At 37.7% G+C, this 7,188-nt stretch overlaps 1 pseudogene; it reads left to right on the forward strand.

Moving 5' to 3' along the window:
* Nucleotides 1-4,079: 4,079 nt before the first annotated feature.
* Nucleotides 4,080-4,987, forward strand: LOC128638064 (sodium/potassium-transporting ATPase subunit beta-1-like; annotated as a pseudogene).
* Nucleotides 4,988-7,188: the final 2,201 nt, after the last annotated feature.

Here is a 7,188-nt window from a genome sequence, read left to right on the forward strand (position 1 = left end):
CCCTTGTGGGTGATAGTGACAAAAGATGCCAGCCTTCTGGGCTGGGGTGCAGTTTGGAACTCCCTGAAGGCTCAGGGTGTTTGGACTCAGGTGAAGTCTCTACTTCCAATCAATATTCTGGAATTGAGAGCAATATTCAATGCGCTTCAGGCGTGGCCTCAGTTGGCTTCGGCCAAATTCATCAGATTCCAGTCGGACAACATAACGACTGTGGTATATGTCAATTATCAGGGGGGAACAGGGAGTTCCTTAGCAATGATAGAAGTATCCAAGATAATCAGTTGGGCAGAGGCCCACTCTTGTCATCTGTTAGCGATCTACATCCCAGGGGTAGAGAACTGGGAAGCAGATTTTCTAAGTCGACAGACTTTTCATCCGGGGGAGTGGGAACTTCACCCAGAGGTATTTGCCTCATTGATTCTCAGATGGGGCAGACCGGAATTGGATTTGATGGCATCTCGTCAGAATGACAAGTTTCCAAGATACGGATCCGGGTCAAGGGATCCTCAGGCCGAACTGATAGATGCCTTGGCAGTACCTTGGTTGTTCAGCCTAGCTTATGTGTTTCCGCCGTTTCCTCTCCTCCCACTCGTGATTGCTCGAATCTAAGAGGAGAGAGCTTCAGTGATCCGGATAGCCCCTTCGTGGCCACGCAGGACTTGGTATGCAGATCTAGTTGACATGTCCTCTCTGCCACCGTGGAAACTTCAGTTGAGACAGGACCTTCTCATTCAAGGTCCTTTCCAACATCCAAATCTAATTTCTCTGCAACTGACTGCGTGGAGATTGAACGCTTGATTTTATTGAAGCAAGGATTCTCTGATTCAGTTATCAATACTTTGATACAGGCTAGAAAGCCTGTCACTTGAAAGATCTATCATAAGATATGGCGTAAATATCTTTATTGGTGTGAATCCAAGGGTTACTCATGGAGTAAAGTTAGGATTCCTAGGATTTTGTCTTTTCTCCAAGAAGGATTGGAAAAAGGGATATCAGCAAGTTCCTTAAAGGGACAAATTTCAGCTTTGTCAATTCTGTTTCACAAATGTTTGGCAAATGTATCAGATGTTCAGTCTTTTTGTCAGGCTCTATCTAGAATTAAGCCTGTATTTAGACCTATTACTCCTCCCTGGAGTTTGAATTTAGTTTTTCGAGTTCTGCAAGGGGTTCCGTTTGAACCTATGCATTCCATAGATATTAAACTATTATCTTGGAAAGTTCTGTTTTTGGTTGCAATTTCTTCTGCTCGAAGAGTTTCTGAGCTTTCAGCATTACAGAGTTATTCGCCTTATCTCATATTTCATTCTGATAAGGTGGTTTTACGTACCAAACCTGGGTTCCTTCCTAAGGTTGTTTCGAATAAGAATTTTAATCAGGAAATTGTTGTTCCTTCCTTGTGTCCTAATCCTTCTTCTAAGAAGGAGCGTCTGTTACATAACTTGGACGTGGTCCGTGCCTTAAAGTTTTACTTACAGGCAACTAAGGATTTCTGTCAATCATCTTAATTTTTCATTGTTTATTCTGGAAAGCGTAGGGGTTAGAAAGCTACGGCTACCTCTCTTTCTTTTTGGCTGAGAAGTATCATCCGCCTGGCATATGAGACTGCTGGACAGCAGCCCCCTGAAAGATTTACGGCTTATTCTACTAGGGCTGTGGCTTCCACATGGGCTTTTAAAAACTATGCATCTGTGGAACAGATTTGTAAGGCTGCGACTTGGTTGTCCCTTCACACTTTTTCCAAAGTTTCCAAATTTGATACTTTTGCTTCTTCTGAGGCTATCTTTGGGAGAAAGGTTCTTCAAGCAGTGGTGCCTTCCGTTTAGGTTCCTGTCTTATCCCTCCCTTTCATCCGTGCACTATTGCTTTGGTATTGGTTTCCCACAAGTAAGGATGAAATCCGTGGACTCGTCATATGCTTTGGGAGCACAGTAATGTGTGCCATCCAGCATGCTAGGTGGAAATGTTATTTTATCTGTTATTCGATTAAAGATTGTTTGGAGATGTGGTATCAAGATAGAGGAGAATTTTTTTATATTATTGCACTGAATAACCATCAGGGCTGGGGCTCTTTCCCGAGTTTAAATTGGTGATGGCTGCTGCTATTTCCCCAGATGTTATTGGCTTTTCCAAGTCTTTGACTTGTTCTATAGATAGATGGGGTAACTGACATTCTGTCAGATATGACTCTATATCTGATATTGTGGCATTACGGACTTCCATGTTCTCTATATTATATAGCTTTGAATAATAAGTTTCAAATTGGCATACAATGTCTGGTGTGGTCTTTACTTTAATATTAGTAGGTGTGATAAGCTCATGTATATATGTTTTAAGCTTTTTCAGTTTTAGCGGTCTCGCTAACAGTTTCCCACTTCTGTTACTTTCATAATAAAAGCGCTGTTTGAGCTTTATCGCCATTAAATTATATTCTTTAGCTAAAGATCTCGGAGGGCTTCCCTGGCTTTTTGTAACTCTGAGTATATTTTATCATTTTGTGGATCTTGTTTGTGTGCATATTCTATTTGGGATAGAGAATTCGACAGTTCTTTATAGTGTTGCCTAGCATTTTTCTTCATGTGCGATTTAAATTTAATAAATTCGCCCCTCATAAAGCATTTGTGTGCTTCCCAGACCATAAATGGATCGCTATCTGCTTGTGTATTGATTGTGAAATATTCGTTCAGGGATTTGGCCAATTTCTCTCTGAATATAGTGGTGTTTAATATGGAATCGTCTAGTTTCCAACTAAAGGGGTGTATTGGTGTGTTGGGCCAGTGAAATTGAGCTATCACTGCCGTGTGGTCTGACCAAGTGGTATGTGAAATTTTTGAGGACTGTATGGTTGCTAGACCACTCTGGTTAATCATAATATGGTCTATTTGGCTATAGAAATGATGTGGCGAGGAAAAGAATGTATAATCTCTTTTAGAGGGGTTCACAAACCTCCAAACATCATATAAATTATAGTCTCTCATTAGTTTCCCTAAGTACTTAGTCACATGTTTTAAAGGTTTGTGTGAAGCATTTGAACTGTCCATGCACGGATCTAATACAATGTTTAGGTCTCCTCCTAAGAAGGTCACCCCTTTTGAGAAATGTATGATATTATTAAAGGTTTTTTTAAAAATGGAAGTTGCCTTTCATTGGGTGCATAGATATTTATCAAAGTTACAGGGCTCCCGTAAAGAAGTCCAAACACTCCCAGGAATCTACCCTCATTATCTGAGGTGGACTGAATGAGCTTAAAAGGGATATCTTTTAGACATGTGCAATTCGGTTCGGTTCGATTCGGAAAATTCGGCAAATTCGGCAAATTCGGAGATTTGGATCAAACCGAATTTCCGAATTAAAATACTGCCGAATTTACCGAATAAATCCGAATTTGTTCGGATTTATTTGGTAAATTCGGATGGACTTGGATTACACTAGTATTGTACAGTATATTAGGTTATATCACTCTGCTATGGGTTACACCTAATATACAGTACATAATACTAGTCTAATCCCACCTAACACGTACCGAAATTCCGAATTTCCGAGCCAAACCGAACCGAATCCAGACGAATTTATTCCAATCTGAATGAATCAGAAACAAATCTGAACCAAATTTATTCGAATCCGAAACAAATCCGAACCAAATTGATTCAAATTTTTCCGAATTCGAATTGCTCCAAACTGAAATTCGAAAAAATCTGAATCGATCCGAACTGAACCGAATTTTTTCGCCATGCACATGTCTAATATCTTTGGCCGGGTCCAAAATTCTCCTTTAACAAGCACCGGGGGCCACTTGTCAATAAATCATCACTACCACCTACACAACAATAACTGCTGCCGTCTACACCACCCATTTTATTGCTAAAAAAACGTAGCCACCTACGATCGTGCTATCTAAGCCTTAAAACTGCATTGCAAGCAAGATCTAACATAAAGAATTATTATTTCTGCCTAAGGGAACCAGAGAAATAACTTCACCCGGCCGGAAAAAACTTGAAATAGACTGAAGGAAATCGGTGTGTGTATATAAAAAGGTTGTCTGGTTTGAATAGCGTTTACAAGACACAAAAAGAAGAAGAAAAATGGCTAGAGGAAAGGAAAATGATGGAGGTTGGAAGAAATTTATGTGGAACCCCAAAAAGAAGGAGTTTCTGGGAAGAACAGGTGGCAGCTGGTTCAAGATCCTTTTATTCTATCTGGTGTTCTATGGATGTCTAGCTGGTATATTTATTGGGACCATTCAAGTGCTTCTCTTAACCATAAGTGAATTTGAACCAACGTATCAAGACCGAGTAGCACCACCAGGTTTGTCCCAGGTTCCAAGGGCAGTGAAGACAGAAATTAGCTTTAAACTTTCCGATCCTAAAACCTATGAAGAATATGTGGCTAGTATTGATGCATTTTTGAAAAGTTATGACCGTGAGAAGCAGATAAATCCTAAAGAATTTGAAGATTGCGGTGCTGAACCTACAGACTACATAGAAAGAGGTCCTATAAACAAAAACGAAGGCTTGAAGAAATCATGCAGGTTCCATCGTGAATGGCTGCAAAACTGCTCTGGCTTAAATGACCCTGATTATGGCTTTAAATATGGAAAACAATGTGTCATTATTAAGCTGAACAGAATTTTGGGATATTATCCAAAGCCTCCTACCAATGAAAGCTTACCAGAAGATTTAATAAATTATAACAAAAATGTCATTCCAAAGTCTGTCGAGGTAAGAAAGAAGACGACATACCTAAAATTCAGGAGGTGCGATATTATGGACTGGGTGAATTTGCAGGTTTACCCCTGAACTACTACCCTTACTATGGAAAAAAGCTACAAGAATCATACCTGCAGCCACTAGTGGCTGTGCAATTTGTCAATATAAGCATGGACACAGAAGTTCGTATTGAATGCAAGGCATATGGTGAAAATATCAATTATAGTGAGAAAGACCGCTTTCAGGGACGGTTTGATGTAAAATTTGAAATAAAGAATAGCTGATCACAAGCACAACCTTCCAAAATCATAACTATATAAAACAAACTTCTAGTCTTGAACAAACTGTCATGTATGGGACCTACACTAAATATATATGCTTCACGCTAGCTTTCTGCATTTACTAGGTTAGAATGTAAAATCAAGGTGTAGCAATAGAATTATATTTATTCTACTGTAAATGATAAAAGTAAATGACTTGAACCTTGGGACATGCCCATTCTGCTGTAAATTAATGATTCCATAATCAAAAATGTAGTAAGCAGTGTTTCTGGCCCCTAAATATTGCTACTTTTTCTGTCATTTTTATTTTTTTAGTGTACGTGTACAGTAGCATATGTGCAATTTCCTCCAAGCCATGTTTCTACTTTGTGAGCAAGTTTGCAGTCCAAGGTGTAAATATTCTATAATGGGAATAATGGGAATAAAACTGGCATGGAATTTTTGTTGCTACTTTAAAAAAAATGTATAAAAACACAAAAAATTGACCCACTGATGAGGATATTTAATAGCACTCCACAGAGCCCCTTTTAAATGTGGCATTGATTTTATTTGGATAAAGGGGGCTTTTTTTCCATTTTTTTATTTTATTTGTCCCCCCTCTTTTTAGCTTCACTTAACTGCAAAAGGTGATGGGTTGTACTGTGCTTGTATTTAATGCTTTTTATACAAACTTGTTTCCCCTTAATAAGTATGCTTTGAAGGTGTGTGAGACCTGGGTCCGGCTGTCACTTTTGCCAGTAATAGGGCTATTTTTGTTTTGAGTAATATATATATATATATATATATATATATATATATATATATATATATATATATATATATATATATATTTTTTTTTATTTTTTTATTTTTTTCTCAAAGCATCACACTTTGGTGCTATGTCTTTGCAAATGTTTTATCCATTTTCATGGTGGAAGAATTTTATATTTATGCAGTTGTACAATTTTATTTTTCTTCAAGAAAAAAGTAATGTATAAAGTAAACCAAAGTCATATGTTGAAAAATAAATCTTTGTTTTAAGAACTTTAAATGCAATGCACTACCCAATAGTATGTATTAAATGTCTACTGTGCACACATTGTCAAACATCTGTAATATTTGCCAAGAGTACAGCGCTCTTGTTCAAAATAAGTCAAATTGAAACATCAGACAATAAAATACATAAAACCAAAAAAAAAAAAAAAAAAAAAAGGGATATCTTTATGTATTAAAATACTAACCCCACCTTTTTTAGAGTCTGCTGAACTATGAAAGTGTGCAATGAACTGCTTGTGCAATGATAAATGCTGACAGCTTATGCTGTTGGCATTCAGCGATGTCTGTCGGACATGATCCGCTGAGCGAATCATGCCGGACAGACCAATGATAAATCGGCCCCTATATCTTCAAATACAAAGCAAAAAAGTTGTTTTGCTTTTCATATCTAGGATAAAGCACAAACAAATTATGATAATTATTCTTGGGACAGCTCACTACCATCCTCTTCCCACTCCTTTCCTACTAGTTTCCCCTAGGTAATCCCACCCCACCCCTAGGGCGAGTACCGCCCCCATTTGGGAACCACTGAGATAGAGCATGCAATTTTAAACAATTTTGCAATTTACTTCTATTATTCAAATTGCTTTGTTCTATTTTTTTCTTGTGTTGAAAGTATACCTAGATACAGTCAGGAACAGCAATGTGCTACTGGGAGCTTGTTGCTGATTGGTGGCTGCACATATATGCCTCTTGATAATTTACTCATCCAGTGTGTTCAGCTAGCTCCCAGTAGTGCATTGCTCCATCTTCAAGAAAGGATACCAAGAGTTTGCAGGAAAATTGATAAAGAACATCAATTAGAAAGACTGTTTAAAGTTTGTATGCTCTGTGTGAATCATGATAGAAAAATAGATAAAAATGGGTTTTCTGTCCCTGTAAAGAGACAAGAAAAAGGATAAAATAACACTCCTCACCTGTGTCAGGCTATCACTCTATCACTCTTCATTAAACATTTTGCATTCGTTTTCAGGCAAAACATTTCATATTCATTGAATTCATCTGAAAAACAATAAATGAGTGTCACCTTACCAAGAAAACACTGACTAATGAATGCATGGGACAAATAAAATATAGCTGATTTGCTTAAAACTGTTATTCTAAAGGTAAAAAATACTTTAAAATGTTCAAATTTACAATATCCAATCAATATTTAGCAATGTCCTTTA

The sequence above is a fragment of the Bombina bombina genome, chromosome 8, assembly GCF_027579735.1.
Source record: "Bombina bombina isolate aBomBom1 chromosome 8, aBomBom1.pri, whole genome shotgun sequence".
Classification (NCBI taxonomy): domain Eukaryota; kingdom Metazoa; phylum Chordata; class Amphibia; order Anura; family Bombinatoridae; genus Bombina; species Bombina bombina.